We start from the raw sequence: 20088 nt of genomic DNA, 5'->3' as shown, positions 1-20088 counted from the left end.
TGGCTTTACTGAATGAGCAGATAAAGTTTTAGCCATCTTTATTTTCCAACATGAAACACAGAACATTCAGTCTTTCAGACAACTAGACAGGGACACTCATAGATTGACATGAGTTGCACCAGATATTAGACTAGACATTAGGCTAGACATTTGACAACACAAAGCAGGCAGAGAACTTCTGCTGTGGGGGCCAGAGAGAAAAAGGCAGGGTGTCCCCGGAATTTTTCTCTGCCTCTGAATTTTCAAAATCCATTTTCCTCTATATTATTTTATTATTACAAACCCTGTTCCTGCCTCCTGATGCAGCTCCTGACTGAGGCCATTTACCTGATTATTTAATTTAAACACATTTCCTTCTTGCCTAAAGCAGTTTTTTAAAACTGTGGACAACCACCTGATCAGTTCCTAGTTCTGATAATTCGCTGCTGACCTAAGTGAATCCAGAGCTGGGTTAGCACTGATTCAAGCTTAGCCCATATCTTTCTGCACCTCCAGCAACACTTTACCTTTTGCTCACCATGCACCCGATATGATTCTTTTCTGTTTCTTCCCGTGGAGCTCCATACCAAGCAGCATTCCTCCAGCGTTTTTCTGCCATTCCTCAGGTTCCACATTCAGATGTCAAACCCTTGGAAGTCAGCCTGTGGCTTACATGAAACGGGTACACCTGGGAGGCAAGCCAGGGCTGAAAAAGAGAGGGGAAACTCCGCAGTTGAGAGCAAAATGGAGCTAAGTCAAGATTCCTGATCAAAGGTCAAATGTCTAATGGCAAATGGGCTTATAAAAGGGGTAGGCCCATCCCCCAATAATCCATTCTTGGAGCCTGGAACCAGCTGCATGTGATGATGTGCAGGTATAGTCTCTGGAATAGCTCAGTGGTCTCCAAGCAGGTAGCAGTATCTTGAAGGGGAACAGCTGCAGTGGCTGAACAATAGAGTGATCTAGAGAGGAAGGCTCTACCCTAGGTAATCTCCTTAGTGGCAGCAAAGTCAAGGTCTGGCTTAGCCTGCTTCAAGCTGGGGGAGGTTACAGAATTTCATAATAATTTCATTGTAACATAATAATTGTATTTATTCCTCCTTTCCCTATATAGCTTCTAGCACTTTTAAATAGAAACTTCTCCGAAATTTTGCCTTTGCTTGTTGGTAATTCACTAGGTTTAGTGATGCTTGACTGTGCAAAAATTTAGGGCCATTTAATACAGTGTATATTCTAGCATAAGCCATATCCTCAAAAAAGAATGAGTTTTCCTTCCAAATGCCCTCTTTACTTCTTAGAGTTTAAAGTATGTTTGAGAAGACCGAAAGAAGATCTCCAGAATTTCTACCAGTGTTTTTAGTTTTTAGTATTTTGGAGATTTTGTTTAGTAATTAGAATTTCAAGAACAGCATCCTAATAAAAAGATAGAATTTTACAACACTTCTAAATGATTGGCGCTTAGTTTCACTGATTCCTATGGCAAGATATTTTCCAAGTCTTGATAGTGGAGATGTTTTACTTAAGGTGGAAAGCCTGGTCTGTTATTCATTGTAGTTTAAACCATTAAGCATTTCCTAACTAATTGCTTTATACTATATAAATAATTATCTATGTCTAAGATTGAGGGATTGTCCTAAAATATAAACATCAGTACAAAGATATGCATTTTAGGGAATGACCACATAGCAAAACAACAACAGAATTTTATGGATTCCTTTATATCCTCATTCATGAGGTTTTCAGCAGAATTACAATATAAATCATGGAGTGTCTTCATTATGATCAGTATTAAAGTTGAAACAGAAAGTAGTGATACCATCATAATTTTTCATCATCCCTCATCATGAAATATCATGTTACAAAGAAAATTAGTTTATTGCCATTTATAAATTTCTTTAGAGAACTAGAAAAATATAGGGGGGATAATTCTAAATTTCTCTATATATATGTACTGTCAACAACATAATATTGTCTTCTAGAAAGTAACAATTACACAAAATTAATACAGGTTGGTTGATAATACATGAAATAATTTGCAAACCCAAGTGCCAATTTTCAGATACCTGACAGTTTTATAATAAAAAAATGGCTATTAGAGGTATAAAAGTGTCTGATTGCACATTTTGATCCAGGAAACAGCTCCAGGTCATCTCTTTGAATTGAATTATACAGCATATTTCCTACATTGTTTACATGATAGAAACTTCATATTTCAACATAATACTTGATGAGTAGAAAGCAGCTTTGTAAAATTGTAGATAAGTTTGGTATACTATATAAGTGGTGAAATTTAAATTATATTTTCAGATTTAGCATGTGGTTTCCTGACCATGTAAAAATAATTTTCTGTGGACTTAATAAAATAAATAAGCAGTTGGTGGCAAGGATACAATGAAGAAGCCCTGCAATTGAGGCCAAGATACAGAAAACTTCCACAGCAACCATAGTCTTGCTTTTGGTGCTTTGGTAGACAGGTATAAATGTGATCCAGACACTGCAGAACACCAGCATGCTGAATGTCAAGAGCTTGGCTTCATTGAATGTATCAGGCAGATTCCTGGCCAAGAAAGCTACAATGAAACTTGCTAGAGCAACAGAGCCCATGTATCCAAGGACACAGTAGAAGGCATTCACTGAACCCTTGTTGCAAACAATAAGGATGTGGCCATGTACCATGTGTACATCAGCATGAACAAATGGAGGAGAAGTTCCCAGCCAGACTCCACAGAGAATCAGCTGAATCATGGTGCATATGAGAATGATGTATTTGGGTGACCCTGACGCAAGCAGCCACCTCATTCTTCCTGGGACAGTGATTTAAAATGCCAGTACTGCAGTAATTGTCTTGGTCAAGATAGTAGAGGCAGCCACAGTAAACGTAATAGCAAATGTGGTCTTCTGCAGAATACAAATGACCATAGTGGTATGAATAATATAAAGCAAGAAACAGATGAAAGAAAATATGAGGGAGGTAAGTACGACATAACTGAGAATTTGGTTATTGGCTTTGACTATGGGAGTTTCTCAGTGTTTCAGTAAAATGTGGAGTACACCAGATGTAAGGACAGAGAAACATAAAGCAAAACCAGCCAGGGCCTTTCCCAAAGTCTCTCTATAATCTAAAATAGCTGGAGACATAGAGTACTATTTTCATTGGAATATTGATCTTCTGAACACTTCAAACACTGATCCATGTCTAGTATAGGAACGAAAGTGTTATCGTTTACAAGATATACTTAATTAAGCCATTGGAAAAATCATAGCTAAATAAGACTTGCAATATGTGGTATATATAAATTTAAATGTGGAAGCTCAATAGCATTTAGTACACATTCTAATGCTTATCATTTTATGCAAGATTTGTTTATAATTATCTTTTATATTCAAGATATTTATAGCATATTTCAAAAATTCATACCATCACATAATATTCATGTTTCCACAATCACATATCTTGTCTTGATCATTAAGGAAACAAACGTTTGAAATTCAATTGTGCTCTATATTGTTAAATATAACTAATAATAGGATGTGTCCATACAACTTAATGTTTATCGATCAGCAACTCTTTCGTTCTACATTTGGTATCTAGTTGACTTTTGGGCAAATAAATCATATCCGCTCCATATATCTTGGAAAACTATCTATGGTCAATATGTTACTAAAACATTTTAATCCCTAACTATGCTCCCAATAATTTTCCTTACACACACAATTAAGAATAGTCCTGGGGCTGGTGAGATGGCTCAGTGGGTAAGAGCACCCGACTGCTCTTCCAAAGGTCCAGAGTTCAAATCCCAGCAACCACATGGTGGCTCACAACCATCCACAATGAGATCTGGCGCCCTCTTCTGGAGTGTCTGAAGACAGCTACACTGTACTTACATATAATAAATAATTAAATCTTTAAAAAAAAAAAAAGAATAGTCCTCACTGCCCAGCAGTGGTGGTACACACGTTTAATCCCTGGACTTGGGAGGCAGTGAGTTCTAGGACAGCCAAGGCTATACAGAGGAACCCTGTCTTGAAAACAACAACAACAACAAAAACAAAAACAAACCAAAATAACAAATCAAATCAAAACAAAACAAAACAAAAAACAAATCCAAAAACAAAACAAACAAAAAAAAGTCCTTACCACAAGAAAGTGACAGATACCACTAGAGATAAGCATAGTAAAATTAAGAGTTTTGGAGTCTTGTCTAATGAATATATCTATAAAACTGATTTCTCATTTAAAACTTAAATTTCCAAAGAAGGACTTTACAGAATGTAAGTTAGTATATAAAAATTTGAAGTGAGTTTATATTTTGTATTTTCTAAGATGATCACTAATAAAAACCGTAAAATCTCAACAAAAGAGAATCTTAAACAAGCTGGTTGAGAACCAAAACAATAAGTAAAATAGAGTGGAGTATTGAAAGCTAATCAGGCAACAATCTTACATAGGGAACTAAAGACAACCAGAGAATGTGGAGTAACTTTCCTAGAGTTGAAGATACACACTATTTGTCCTTGAATAACAAAATAGTCTTCCCCCAAAACTCAAAAGTAATGCTGTAGAGACTAATTTATTATACTTAGAAAAATTTTATATATAGAAAATAATTGTATGCAACAGCAATTAAAAAATCAGTCATGACATCCGGCCGGATCAGCGCCGGGGTAGCGGGAGCGCAGGGTTGCCTGACACCCGCCAGCTACCCATGACCCCCTCCGCAGGATTTTGGGACTGCTGGTGAGTGGAACACAGCTTCTGCTCCAATCCAATTGCGCGGGACCTGAGACTGCATTAGTTAGGGAAGCAGAAACCGGCCTGAGTAGGGCCACAGGCCTCATCAGGCCGGATCAGCGCCGGGGTAGCGGGAGCGCAGGATTGCCTGACACCCGCCAGCTACCCACGACCCCCGCCGCAGGATTTTGGGACTGCTGGTGAGTGGAACACAGCTTCTGCTCCAGTCCAATCACGCGGAACCTGAGACTGCTCTGGTTGGGGAGAGAGAAATCCGGCCTACATAGGGCCACAACCCTCTTCCGGTCAGAAAAGCACCGGGGCAGCTGGGGCGCAGGGTCTGCTGACACTCGCCAGCTACCCACAACACCCGCCACAGGATCTTAAGACTTCTGGTGAGTGGAGCACAGCTTCTGCTCCAATCCAATTGTGCGGGACCTGAGACTGCATTAGTTAGGGAGGCAGAAACCGGCCTGAGTAGGACCACAGGCCTCATCCGGCCAGATCAGCACCGGGGTAGCGGGAGCGCAGGGTTGCCTGACACCCGCCAGCTACCCACGACCCCTGCCGCAGGATTTTGGGACTGCTGTTGAGTGGAACACAGCTTCTGCTCCAATCCAATTGCGCGGGACCTGAGACTGCATTAGTTAGGGAAGCAGAAACCTGCCTGAGTAGGGCCACAGGCCTCATCCGGCCGGATCAGCGCCGGGGTAGCGGGAGCGCAGGGTTGCCTGACACCCGCCAGCTACCCACGACCCCCGCTGCAGGATTTTGGGACTGCTGGTGAGTGGAACACAGCTTCTACTCCAGTCCAATCACGCGGGACCTGAGACTGCTCTGGTTGGGGAGAGAGAAATCCGGCCTACATAGGGCCACAACCCTCTTCCGGTCAGAAAAGCACCAGGGCAGCTGGGGTGCAGGGTCTGCTGACACTCGCCAGCTACCCACAACACCCGCCACAGGATCTTAAGACTTCTGGTGAGTGGAGCACAGCTTCTGCTCCAATCCAATAGCACGCGGGACCAGAGACTGCATTAGTTAGGGAAGCAGAAAAACGGCCTGTGTAGGACCACAGGCCTCTTCCGGCTGGACCAGCACCGGGGTACCGTCAGCTACCCACGACCCCCACCACAGGATTTAGAGACTGCTGGTGAGTGGAACACAGCTTCTGCTCCAATCTTTAAACAGTGACAACGATAACAACTAACCCCAGAGATTACCAGATGGCGAAAGGTAAACGTAATAATCTTACTAACAGAAACCAAGACCACTCACCATCATCAGAACCCAGCACCCCCACTTCGCCCAGTCCAGGGCACCCCAACACACCGGAAAAGCTAGACACGGATTTAAAAGCATATCTCCTGATGATGATAGAGAACTTCAAGAAGGACTTTAATAACACACTTAAAGAAATGCAGGAGAACACTGCTAAACAGGCAGAAGACAATAAAGAGAAAGCACAAAAATCCCTTAAAGAATTGCAGGAGAACACTGCTAAAGAGTTACAAATCCTTAAAGAAAAAAACGATAACATAATCAAACAGGTAGAAGTCCTTACAGAAAAACAGGAAAACACAGCCAAACAGATGATGGAAATGAACAAAACCATACTAGACCTAAAAAGGGAAGTAGACACAATAAAGAAAACCCAAAATGAGGCAACACTGGAGATAGAAACCCTAGGAAAGAAATCTGGAACCATAGATACGAGCATCAGCAACAGAATACAAGAGATGGAAGAGAGAATCTCAGGTGCAGAAGATTCCATAGAGAACATCGGCACAACAATCAAGGAAAATGTAAAATGCAAAAAGATCCTAACTCAAAACATCCAAGAAATACAGGACGCAATGAGAAGACCAAACCTACGGATAATAGGAGTGGATGAGAATGAAGATTTTCAACTCAAAGGACCAGCAAACATCTTCAACAAAATTATAGAAGAAAACTTCCCAAATCTAAAGAAAGAGATGCCCATGAACATACAAGAAGCCTACAGAACTCCAAATAGACTGGACCAGAAAAGAAATACCTCCCGACACATAATAATCAGAGCAACAAATGCTCTAAATAAAGATAGAATACTAAAAGCAGTAAGAGAAAAAGGCCAAGTAACATATAAAGGCAAGCCTATCAGAATTACACCAGATTTTTCACCAGAGACTATGAAAGCCAGAAGATCCTGGACGGATGTTATACAGACACTAAAAGAACACAAATTCCAGCCCAGGCTACTATACCCAGCCAAACTCTCAATTAACATAGATGGAGAAACCAAAGTATTCCACGACAAAACCAAATTCACACATTATCTCTCCACGAATCCAGTCCTTCAAAGGATAATAACAGAAAAAAACCAATACAAGGACAGGAACCACGCCATAGAAACAACAAGAAGGTAATCCCTCAACAAACCTAACAGAAGACAGCCACAAGAACAAAATGCCAACTTTAACAACAAAAATAACAGGAAACAACAATTACTTTTCCTTAATATCTCTTAATATCAATGGACTCAACTCCCCGATAAAAAGACATAGACTAACAAACTGGCTACACAAACAAGACCCAACATTTTGCTGCTTACAGGAAACTCATCTCAGAGAAAAGGATAGACACTACCTCAGAATGAAAGGCTGGAAAACAATTTTCCAAGCAAATGGCATGAAGAAACAAGCTGGAGTAGCCATTCTAATATCTGATAAGATTGACTTCCAACCCAAAGTCATTAAAAAAGACAGGGAGGGACACTTCATACTCATCAAAGGTAAAATCCTCCAAGAGGAACTATCAATCCTGAATATCTATGCTCCAAATACAAAGGCAGCCACATTCATTAAAGAAACTTAATAAAGCTCAAAGCACACATTGCACCTCATACAATAATAGTGGGAGACTTCAACACACCACTTTCACCAATGGACAGATCATGGAAACAGAAACTAAACAGGGACACAGTGAAACTAAGAGAAATTATGAATCAAATGGATCTGGCAGATATCTACAGAACATTCTATCCTAAAACAAAAGGATATACCTTCTTCTCAGCACCTCATGGTACCTTCTCCAAAATTGACCACATAATTGGTCACAAAGCAGGCCTCAACAGATATAAAAATATTGAAATTGTCCCATGCATCCTATCAGATCACCATGGCCTAAGGCTGATCTTCAATAACAAAATAAATAATAGAAAGCCAACCTTCACGTGGAAACTGAACAACACTCTTCTCAATGATAACTTGGTCAAGGAAGGAATAAAGAAAGAAATTAAGGACTTTTTAGAGTTCAATGAAAATGAAGCCACAACATACCCAAACTTATGGGACGCAATGAAAGCATTTCTAAGAGGAAAACTCATAGCTCTGAGTGCCTCCAAAAGGAAACTAGAGAGAGCACACATTAGCAGCTTGACAACACACCTAAAAGCACTAGAACAAAAGGAAGCAAATTCACCCAAGAGGAGTAGACGGCAGGAAATAATCAAACTCAGGGGTGAAATCAACCAAGTGGAAACAAGAAAAACTATTCAAAGAATCAACCAATCAAGGAGCTGGTTCTTTGAGAAAATCAACAAGATAGATAAACCCTTAGCCAGACTCACTAGAGGGCACAGGGAAAGCATCCTAATTAACAAAATCAGAAATGAAAAAGGAGACATAACAACAGATCCTGAAGACATCCAAAACACCATCAGATCCTTCTACCAAAGGCTATACTCAACAAAACTGGAGAACCTGGATGAAATGGAGAAGTTCCTAGACAGATACCAGGTACCAAAGTTGAATCAAGATCAGGTTAATGATCTAAACAGCCCTATATCCCCCAAAGAAATAGAAGCAGTCATTAATAGTCTCCCAACTAAAAAATGCCCAGGACCAGATGGGTTTAGTGCAGAGTTCTATCAGACCTTCAAAGAAGATCTAATCCCAGTTCTTCACAAACTATTCCACAAAATAGAAACAGAAGGTACTCTACCCAACTCATTCTATGAAGCCACAATTACTCTGATACCTAAACCACAAAAAGACCCAACAAAGATAGAAAACTTCAGACCAATATCCCTTATAAATATTGATGCAAAAATCCTCAATAAAGTTCTTGCTAACCGAATCCAAGAACACATCAAAACAATCATCCATCCTGACCAAGTAGGTTTCATCCCAGGGATGCAGGGATGGTTCAATAAACGGAAATCCATCAACGTAATCCAGTATATAAACAAACTCAAAGACAAAAACCACATGGTCATCTCGTTAGATGCGGAAAAAGCATTTGACAAGATCCAACACCCATTCATGATAAAAATCTTGGAAAGATCAGGAATTCAAGGCCCATACCTAAACATGATAAAAGCAATCTACAGCAAACCTGTAGCCAACATCAAAGTAAATGGTGAGAAGCTTGAAGCAATCCCTCTAAAATCAGGGACTAGACAAGGCTGTCCACTTTCTCCATACCTATTCAACATTGTACTTGAAGTCCTAGCCAGAGCAATTCAACAACAAAAGGAGATCAAAGGGATACAAATTGGAAAAGATGAAGTCAAAATATCACTTTTTGCAGATGATATGATAGTATATATAAGTGACCCTAAAAATTCCACCAGAGAACTCCTAAGCCTGATAAACAGCTTCGGTGAAGTAGCTGGATATAAAATTAACTCAAACAAATCAATGGCCTTTCTCTACACAAAGAATAAACAGGCTGAGAAAGGAATTAGGGAAACAACACCCTTCTCAATAGTCACAAATAATTTAAAATATCTTGGCGTGACTCTAACTAAGGAAGTGAAAGATCTGTATAATAAAAACTTCAAGTCTCTGAAGAAAGAAATTATAGAAGATCTCAGAAGATGGAAAGATCTCCCATGCTCATGGATTGGCAGGATCAACATTGTAAAAATGGCTATCTTGCCAAAAGCAATCTACAGATTCAATGCAATCCCCATCAAAATTCCAAATCAATTCTTCAACGAATTAGAAAGTGCAATCTGCAAATTCATCTGGAATAACAAAAAACCTAGGATAGCAAAAACTCTTCTCAAGGATAAAAGAACCTCTGGTGGAATCACCATGCCAGACCTAAAGCTCTACTACAGAGCAATTGTGATAAAAACTGCATGGTACTGGTATAGTGACAGACAAATAGACCAATGGAATAGAATTGAAGATCCAGAAATGAACCCACACACCTATGGTCACTTGATCTTCGACAAGGGAGCTAAAAACATCCAGTGGAAGAAAGACAGCATTTTCAACAAATGGTGCTGGCACAACTGGTTGTTAACATGTAGAAGAATGCGAATCGATCCATTCCTATCTCCTTGTACTAAGGTCAAGTCTAAGTGGATCAAGGATCTTCACATAAAACCAGAGACACTGAAACTTATAGAGGAGAAAGTGGGGAAAAGTCTTGAAGATATGGGCACAGGGGAAAAATTCCTGAATAGAACAGTAATGGCTTGTGCTGTAAGATCGAGAATTGACAAGTGGGACCTCATGAAACTACAAAGCTTCTGCAAGGCTAAAGACACCATCAATAAGACAAAAAAACCACCAACAGATTGGGAAAGGATCTTCACCTATCCTAAATCAGATAAGGGACTAATATCCAATATATATAAAGAACTCAAGAAGGTGGACTCCAGAAAGTCAAATAACCCCATTAAAAAATGGGGCTCAGAACTGAACAAAGAATTCTCACCTGAGGAATACCGAATGGCAGAGAAACACCTGAAAAAATGTTCAACATCCTTAATCATCAGGAAAATGCAAATCAAAACAACCCTGAGATTCCACCTCACACCAGTCAGAATGGCTAAGATCAAAAATTCAGGTGACAGCAGATGCTGGCGAGGATGTGGAGAAAGAGGAACACTCCTCCATTGTTGGTGGGATTGCAAGCTTGTACAACCACTCTGGAAATCAGTCTGGCGGATCCTCAGAAAATTGGACATAGTACTACCGGAGGATCCAGCAATACCTCTCCTGGGCATATATCCAGAAGATGTCCCAACCGGTAAAAAGGACACATGCTCCACTATGTTCATAGCAGCCCTATTTATAATAGCCAGAAGCTGGAAAGAACCCAGATGTCCCTCAACAGAGGAATGGATACAGAAATTATGGTACATTTACACAATGGAGTACTACTAAGCTATTAAAAAGAATGAATTTATGAAATTCCTAGCCAAATGGATGGACCTGGAGGGCATCATCTTGAGTGAAGTAACACAATCACAAAAGAACTCACACAATATGTATTCATTGATAAGTGGATATTAGCCCAAAACTTAGGATACCCAAGATATAAGATACAATTTGATAAACGCATGAAACTCAAGAAGAATGAAGACCAAAGTGTGGACACTGTGCACCTTCTTAGAATTGGGAACAAAACACCCAGGGAAGGAGTTACAGAGACAAAGTTCGTAGCTGTGATGAAAGGATGGACCATTTAGAGACTGCTGTATCCAGGGATCCGTCCCATAATCAGCTTCTAAACGCTGACACCATTGCATACACTAGCAAGATTTTGCTGAAAGGACCCAAATATAGCTGTCTCTTGTGAGACGATGCCGGGGCCTAGCAAACACAGGAGTGGATGTTCACAGTCAGCTATTGGATGTATTACAGGGCTCCCAATGGAGAAGCTAGAGAAAGTACCCAAGGAGCTAAAGGGATCTGCAACCCTATTGTTGGAACAACATGATGTACTAACCAGAACCCTGGAGCTCTTGTCTCTAGCTGCATATGTATCGAAAGATGGCCTAGTCGGCCATCAATGGAAAGAGAGGCCCATTGGACTTGCAAACTTTATATACCCCAATATAGGGGAATGCCAGGGCCAAAAGAATGGGAATGGGTGGGTAGGGAAGTGGGGGGCGCTATGGGGGACTTTTGGGATAGTATTGGAAATGTAATTGAGGAAAATATGTAATAAAAAAAAAAAAAGAATAGAACTATGTTTATTCTCAAAAAAAAAAAAAAAAAAAAAAAAAAAGAACCAATAACTGTCTCTCGGCCTAGGGGCAGGAAGGGGTAAAAAAAAAAAAAAAAAAAAAATCAGTCATAAAATTTTAGGGCAGTAAAGAGGGTTGATTTTGTAGGTAGGATAGGGAAAATTAAATACACATATATTCAAGCCTTTATAATTTATACAATGTAGCAAAATCCCTTGGTCAACAACAGGCCATGCCTACCAGAAATACTGGCAGGCTGTCTGTAGACCCTAGCTACCCTCTCTATTACCTCATTCACAATTCTCAGATCTCTTTTTGTATTGTAATAAAATAACTAGATCATCTTTATTTCAGAATAGTCTATGTTGATCTATCAGATCAACACCCCAGCCTTCCATTAACCAGCAATGAATACTAGCAAGCCTTACCCATGTAAACACTAGTAGAACAGGCAAAACTCAGCCAACCCTCACTCTGAAAATATACAGATGAATCATAAGCCATGGACTAATAATCCACAAAACCAAGACAAACCCAGGACTCAGCTAGTAGACCTATCATTAGCAAAACTTTAAATACCTAGATGCCAAAATAACGTAAAATAAAATCCAGGGCAATGTGCTTCCTGTAATGGCAGGTCCTGATCTTCCAACATAGCCAATTTATAACAAAAATACAGTAGAAGTATGTATAAATATGATGATTAGCATGGTCTTTGAAAAAATATTTTAAAAATCATTTGAAGAAATTTGGTCATCAGAAACAATAAATTAAAAAAATTTGTCAATCAAAAACAAGAAAGTTGAAACAATTGGAGGAAATAAGTAAGTTTCCTAAACAAGATCACGGGATAAACAATCAATCTATTGAAGAAAACAAAATGTTTTTCAGACCTGAAAGAAGAAAGAGAAACGATAAAGGAAATATAATCTGAAGAAGTATCTGGAATAAAAAATTGAAAAAGGCAAACAAGATAAGCTTTGCTAATAAAATACAAAAGATGAAAGAGAGAATCTCAGACATTGAAATCATTATAGAAGAAATTGATACAGCAGTCAAAGAAAACATTAAATATAAAATTCCAAGAGTGACAACACTCATATAGAACTATAAACATCCAGATTAAGAATATTAGGCATAGAGTATGGAGCATACCAGCTCAAAGGCTAAGGAAATATTTTTACAAAACCATAGAATTGACTATTTCTTACCGGAAAAGAAGACAAATATAAAGGCACAAGTATCCTGCAGAACAACAAATGCATCAGATCAGAAAGGAAAGTACCATTGCCACATAATAATAAATACACCAAGTGATAGAAGGAAAAATAAAATAGATAAAGTTAAAAGAGCAAATTGGAAGTATAGAAGAGTAAAGTTTCCCAAATAAAAGGCCCAGCAAAAATATTCATCAATATTATAGAAAAATCTACCCTAACCTAGAAATCGAGATGCCAATAAATGTACAAGATGTCTACAGAGCACCAAACAGATGGGACTAGAAAATAAATTAATCCCATCACATAATAATTAAAATGCAAAATAAACCAAACACATAAACAATATTGAAAATAGTAAGGGGAAAGATGAAGTAACACACAAAAGGTTTACTCATTAGAAGTACACCAGAGTTCTTAACATAGACTCTAAAAGCCAAAGATATTTGGAAGATGTCACACAGACCCTAAGCAAACAAAAATGCTAGCCTATGCTAATATACTCAGGAAAACTACCAAATACCAAAGAAGGAAAAATCAAGGTATTCCAAAACAAAATCAAATTTAAACAATATATTTCCATAGTCAAGTCCTACAGATGATAATAGAAGAAAAAACAAAAAAACAAAAACAAACACCATAAGTAGAGAAACTACACCCAAGAAAAAGGAAGAAACTAATGACACAACAACACCAGAAGAAGAGAACAACACGAGCATATATCCACCTCTGTAAAGGTAAATAACATGAAGCAACAATTGTTGGTCCTTAATATCTCTCAACATTATTGGACTTAATTCCCCAAGAGAAAGACATAGACTAATAGGCTGGACATTTAAACAGGACCAGCATTTTGCTTCATAAAGGAAACATACCTCAGTGACAAAGACAGATACTATTTCAAAAGAAAAGGTTGGACATTATTTTCCAGGTGAATAGCCAAAAGAAACAAGCTGGGATAGAAACTCTAGTTTCCAATAAAATAGATTTTCAATTGACAGTTATCAAAAAAGTTGCAGATGAATACTACATACTGATTTAAGGAAAAACTCCAGTAGTATGAGCACCAGAACAAATTGAATACCTGTGCCCTCAAAGTAAGGGCACCTGCTTTTGAAAAAGAAACATAAGAAAGCCAAAGCACATATTGAACCTACCTTACTCAATAATAGTAGGAGACTTTGACACTCCACTCCCACCAATGGACAGATCATGGAAACAGAAATTTAACAGATACATAGTGAAACTAAGAGAAGGTATAAGCCCAATGGACTTAACACATGTCTAAAGAAATTTCACCCTAAAAGAAGAGTATACCTTCTTCTCAGAACCTCATGGTAACTTCTCACAAAATAGATCATATTGACACAAAACAAGTCTCAACCAATACAAACCACTGGATGTAATCACATGCATACTATCAGATCAGCACAGACCAATGCTTCACTTCAATAACAACAACAACAACAAAAACAAACAAACAAACAAACAAACAAACAAAAAACAGGAAACCCACATATACATGGCAGCTAAACGACTATCTATTCAATGATAACTTGGGCAAGGAAGAAATAAAGAAATTAAAGGATATTTAGAATTTAATGAAAATGAAAGCAAAACACACCCAAACTTATGGGCCACAATGAAAGCAGTTGTAAGCAAAAAAATTCATAGCTCTGAGTGCTTCCAAAAAGAATTTGGTGAAAGCATACCCTAGCATCTTAACAACATGTTGGAAAGCTCAAGTACAAATTGAAGCAGATATATCTAAGAGGAGTAGACAATAGGTAATAATCAAACTTAAAGCTGAAGTCATCCAAATAGAAACAAAGAGATGTAATCAAAGAATCAACAAAAACAGGAGCTGGTATATTGAGAAAATCAATAAGATAGATAAATCATTAGCTAGAATAAACAAAGTGCAGAGAAACCATATTCAAATTAACAAAATCAGAAATGAGCGGGGTAGTCGTGGTGCATGCCTTTAATCCCAGAACTTGGGAGGCAGAGACAGGCAGACTTTCTTGGTTCAAGGACAGCTTAGTCTTTAAAGTGTGTTCCAGAATAGCCAGGGCTACACAGAGAAACCCTGTCAAACAAACACACAAACAAACAAACAACAAAAAGCAAACAAAAAAATTAAAAAAAAACAGAAATGAAAATAAAGACATAACTACAAAAACTAAAGAAACTAAAAACTTACCTAACCTTACTACAAATCCTAAACTCAACAATACTGGAAAATCTAGATGTCATGGATGATGTCATGGATCAGAGAACCCATTAAACACTCAAACAACCACCAATGAAATTGAATCAGTCTGTAATAGTCTACAAAGAATAAAATCCCGAGGAATAGTTGGTCTTTTTTAGGATTCATTCAGACCTTCAAAACAAGACCTAATATCATTACTTCTCACATTTTTTTCATAAAAAAAAAGATGTAGGAGGAACACTACCAAGTAAATACTATGAATCTACAATTAAACTAATACCTTTGTCACACAAAAACCAAAAAAAAAAAGAAAGAGAACATAAAAACATTTTTCTTAATGAATATTGATGCAAAAATACTCAATAATATTCATGCGTACTGAACATAAGAATATATCAAAATAATCATTCATTATGATCAAGAAGATTTCATCTCAGTGATGCAGAGAAAGTTCAATATATGGATTTCCATCAATATAATACACTATATCAACAAACTACAACTCAAAAATATATTTTAAAAAACACAATGTCATCATCTCATTAGATTCTCAAAAAGTCTTTCACAAAATACAAGAGCCATTCTTGCTAAAAGTATTAGAGAAACCTGGAAATTAAGGGCCATATCTAAATATAGTAAATGCAATATAGAGCAAGCCAATGGCCAACATCCAACTAAATATAGAGGAATTTGAAGCTATCCCACTAAAATCAGGAACAAGTCTAGGCTTTACACTCACCCCATCTATCAAATATATTATTTGGAATTATAGCCATAGCAACTAGACAACAAAGTGAGATTAACATAATACAAATTGGAAAGGAGGGGGTCAAGATAAAAGTATTTATAGATGACATGATAGTGCATGGAACTGTTGAAAAATGCAGTCGACCAAATTTTATCTCCTTGTACAAAGCTCAAGTCCAAGTGGATCAAGAATCTCCACACAACCAGATAAAATGAATTTAATAGAAGAGGAAGTGGGAAAGAACCTCAAATACATTGGAAAGGAGAAAATTTCCAGAATAGAACACCCAGGCTTATGGTCTAAGATCAAGATTTCAAAAATTGGACCTCATACAATTAAATAGCTTCTATAAGACAAAGGACATTGTCAGTAGAAGAAAATGCTAATTTACAGATTGGGAAAAGACATTTTTAACTGCCTGACATCTAAAATGGGTTACCATCCAAAATATACAAAGAACTCAATATGGTAGACTTCAGAGCACCAAATTACTCTATTAAATTTGGAACAGAGCTAAACAGATAAATCTAAATTGAGGATTCTCAAATGTCTGAGAAGCACTTAAAGAAGAGCTTGCTTTCATGTGCCTGACATAGTTTCCTGACAGGCTGTGACAAAGGTTAGCAAATATAGAAGTGGATGCTTGCAGCCAAACATTGGTCTGAGGAGGTGGTCCCAATGTGGGACTCAGAGAAAGGACTGATGGAGCTGAAGGGGTTTGCAACCCATAGAAAGAACAATATCATCCAACCAGATACCCCAGAAATCCTAAGAACTAAACCATCAACCAAATAATTCATATGGTGGGACCCATGGATCCAGCTGCAAATGTAGCATTGTTGGACATCAATAAGAGGAGATGCACTTTGTCCTGAGAAGGTTCAAAACCCTTCCAGGAAGAGAGTGCAGGAGTGGGTGAATGGACGAGCACCAGCATAGAAGCAGGAGGAGAGAAAATGGGATGTGGGGTTTTGTAGGAGAAACTGGGAAAGGGGATAACACTTGAAGTGTAAATAAATAAAATATCATATGAAATAAAAAAGTTCAATATTCTTAGTCAAGAAAATGCAAATCAAACCCTGAAATTCCACCTCACACCCATCAGAATGGATAAGATCAACAACTCAGGTGTCAGCAAATGCTGACATGGCTGTGGAGAAAGAGGAACAATCTTCTATTGCTGCTTGGACTGTGAGCTTGAACAACCACTCTGGAAATAAGTCTGGTGGTTCCTCAGAAAATTGGAAATAATTTTACCTGAGGGTCCAGTTATACAGCTGCAGGGTATATACACAAATGGTGCTCCAACATATACGAAGGCTACATGCTCCACTAAGTTCATAGCAGTCTTATTTATAATAGGCAGAAGCTGGAAACAACCTAGAGGTACTCTCAACAGAGGAATGGGTACAGTAAATGTGATATATTTACACAATGGAATACAACTTAACTATTTCAAGCAATCACTTCACAAAATTCAGAGGCCGATGGATGGAATGTAAAATTGTCATCCTTGGTAAGGTAACCCAGTCAAACACACACACACACACACACACACACACACACACACACACACACACACACCATTTAATCTATTATAAGTGGATATTGTCCAAAAAGAGCCCGGGGAATTCCCACTATACACCTCTTATACCATATGAAACCCAAGAAGAAAGAATATTACACCAAAGTGTGGATGCTACAGTATTACTCAGAAGGGGGAATGAAATAATCTTTGGAAGTAGAGGGAAAGAGGGATCTAGAAGGGACCCTGTAGAGACCACATCAAGTGGATAGGCATGAGCTCCTGTTGATCAATGGGGCCACACACCCATTTCAAACATAATAATCCCGAATTCTGCTTGTCAAAAGAAAGTGCAGGGACAAAGAGTGGAGTAGAGATTCAAAGAAAGGGCATCCAGAGACTGCTCCATCTGTGCATCTATCCCTTCTGCAGACTCCAAACCCAGACACTATTGCTGATGCAAAGAAATGCTTGCTGATAGGAACCTGATATAGCTGTAGCAGAGAAATTCAGCTAAAGACTGACCAATACAGATGCAGATACACACAGCTTCATCTACATACTCAAAGCAGTGATGAGTTTATAGATTATTCTATAAAGTTTGGAATAGACATAGGTGAGCTAGAACCCTTCAAGTGTAAAGAACCCTTCAAGAACACCTACAGCATCAAATAACCTGGACCTCTAGGAATTCATAAACAATAGACCACCAACTGGGGAGTATGTTAAGACTGTAATTAGGCTCCCTAAACATAAATAGCAAATGTACTGCTTTTTCTTCATCTGGGTCCTGTGACAAGAGGAGCAAAATCTATCTCCATCTTTGTGACCTGCCATTGGATTTCTTTCCCCTACTTTCACTGCCTAATTGGGCCTCAGCACTAGTCCTGCTTTGAACATATAACACATGGTGGAGCAGTATCCAAGGGGAATCTGTCCTTCTTTAATGGGAAGATTAGGGTGCATAAGGTGTATGAATTTGTAAGAATGGTACTGGCGGAAGAGGAGGGAAGGGGGAATGTGAGTAGACTATAAAGTTAATAAAAGGCAAAGTATTGTAAATGCACAATATACCTATTTTTTTTTAAATTGAAAAGCACAAACATGCCATAATGCAGTAATCTTTAGTATTCTAACGAAGTATTCAGGAAATATATAATTTTCCAAGGATATATAATAATGAAGCAAAAATACAGTTCAAGAGAGAGGGTTTATTATTTTAAATAACAGTATATTTGAAGCCTTTTATTCCTTTACCTGATATATCTATTACTTTCCACAAAGATCTTTTGAGAAATATGTTAATATGGGAGAAACTTCAATCTGGATATAGAAATTTCGTTTTCAGGGCAGGGGTTACAAACAAAATAGCAAATACCCTTTTCTTCCTGAGGGGAATTTCTAAGTCCTGGTCTGCAAGATACAATATTGAGCGGTCCCGGAAAAGTTTCAAGGACTTCTAGAACTACCAAACACTCTACAACCTGAGGTGATGTCTCATTATATTGTTTAGATCTTACTTGGCCATTTACTACATATGCACCTATACCGGATTTGGATCCATCTGTATACACTACTAACCCATCCGGAAGTGGGTGTTTGGCTGTTATTACTGGAAACACTATGGCTTGGCTTAAGGAGAACTGTAAAATTGGATGTTTTGGATAATGATTATCAATTTGTCCTGAATAAGAGGCAACCAAGACTGCCCAATCGTTAGTTGTTGCTGCCAGTGTTTGAACTTGAGCAGAAGTATAAGGCACAATTAGCATATGAGGTTCTTTCCCAAAATGAGTAATGGCTGCTTTTATCCCCCTAAGTGCAAGTTGAGCAACTGCATTAGGATACCACTCAATGATTTTTGCAGGGGAAGCATTAGGATGGACCCACAATAAGGGTCCATTTTGCCATAAGACTGCTGTTGGTAACTGTGCAGTTTTTAATATGCACAATTCAAATGACTTTGACTTGTCACTGCATTGTAATTGAGCATCTTGTAAGGCTTTTTCTATCGTTTGTAAAGTTTGACATGCAGCTGGGGTAAGTGCTCTGTGGGAGGAGATGTGGGTATCTCCCTCTAATATGTCAAATAAGGGCTTTAATTCTGCTGATGGAATTATCAAAAAATGGTCTTAGCCAATTAATATCTCCTAGCAATTTTTGGAAATCATTCAAGGTATGTAATTGATCTTTGCGAATCTCTAATTTTTGAGGAACAATTTTGTCAGGATAAATGAGTGACCCTAGGAAGGCTCCCATTCGAGCAACTTGCACCTTTTCAGTGGCCACCTGCAATCCCCATTGCGCTAACATTTTTATTAATATAGGATATGCATCTTGCAATAATTGTGAATTTTTATGGCAAATCAGAATGTCATCCATATAAATTACCACCTGTAATGATGGAAAATGCTCTCTAACTGACTTAAGTGCCAATTGCACATACAGTTGACACATGGTGGGACTATTCGCCATCCCCTGAGGTAGGACCTTCCATTGGTGTCTTTGATCTGGCTCTAAATGATTAATGGCTGGGATGGTAAATGCAAATCTTTGTGTATCTTGAGGGCATAAAGGTATAGAGAAAAAGCAATCGTTAATATCTATAATTATAATTTCCAAATTTTTGGGAAAGGCAGAAAGCAATGGTAGCCCTCGCTGAACTGGTCCAAATAGACGCATTTGTGTATTAATTGCTCTAAGAT

This window comes from Mus caroli, unplaced genomic scaffold (genome assembly GCF_978045245.1).
Source record: "Mus caroli unplaced genomic scaffold, Mus_caroli_1 scaffold_8, whole genome shotgun sequence".
Classification (NCBI taxonomy): domain Eukaryota; kingdom Metazoa; phylum Chordata; class Mammalia; order Rodentia; family Muridae; genus Mus; species Mus caroli.
The sequence above is the reverse complement of the archived record's forward strand: the minus strand, read 5'-3'. Positions refer to the sequence as shown.